This window comes from Penaeus monodon, chromosome 33 (genome assembly GCF_015228065.2).
Source record: "Penaeus monodon isolate SGIC_2016 chromosome 33, NSTDA_Pmon_1, whole genome shotgun sequence".
Lineage (NCBI taxonomy): Eukaryota > Metazoa > Arthropoda > Malacostraca > Decapoda > Penaeidae > Penaeus > Penaeus monodon.
In genome coordinates this window covers 31,912,891-31,913,759 of record NC_051418.1, presented here as the reverse complement: position 1 = coordinate 31,913,759, position 869 = coordinate 31,912,891, and positions in this window count along the sequence as shown.

Here is an 869-nt window from a genome sequence, read left to right as displayed (position 1 = left end):
AAAAAAAACTTTTCTCTTCTGTTGCCATTCGAATGTACTGGACTGGACAAGGCGAGGGGAAGAGGTGGGATGAAAATAGATATAAAGTCGTTATGTCAGAGATTTATGTTTAATCTACAATGCATCCCAAATGAGACACACAATTCCGTCGCAATTAGTGGACATGATCCCGTATATCTACCTATGATAAGTACTGTTGCCATATATCCACTCTCAGTCTCATCACATTTATTTATCCACCTGGGTCGAATAGTACTTTGCTAGGTGAGTATATTGAGCAGTTATGTAAGGAGGTCAACCGGAGTTTGAGTCTGATTAGCAACTAATGAAAAATATCGGTTTGGTAAGACCATAGCAGATTCATGGTATATTTGCACTCTTGTCACTGTGACTGTAGAATGAAAGTGACAATATGAATAGTGTACCATCTAGAAGACCACAGGAATTAGGAAAATCACTAAAAATGCGGAAAACTCATGGATGAAAATTGTATGCCATACTTATAACATATATAAAGGAATTTTCTTTTTTTCAAATTGTTGATCTGTTTTAAAATTGATGTGCTGTATTATAATTAACTATCTCTCATCAGCACTGTCTAAAAATCTTGTATACAGGTCCAGATTTAAGCATGGGAAATGGATGACCAAAGCACAGACGAGTAATGGTGCTCCAGCGCTATCTCCCACCCTTCGGCATTCCACATATGTTGAATAACGTCGCTGTATATGGATGGAATTGATCGATTATTTTAATCAAATACAGAACAGACAAAGAAAATCAGCTCGTATAGTGCAATGCACCGCTTCTGTAGCCCTGACTTCGAGACAGAAATTTCTTAAAATTCGATGGCTACAGCTATCGCAACG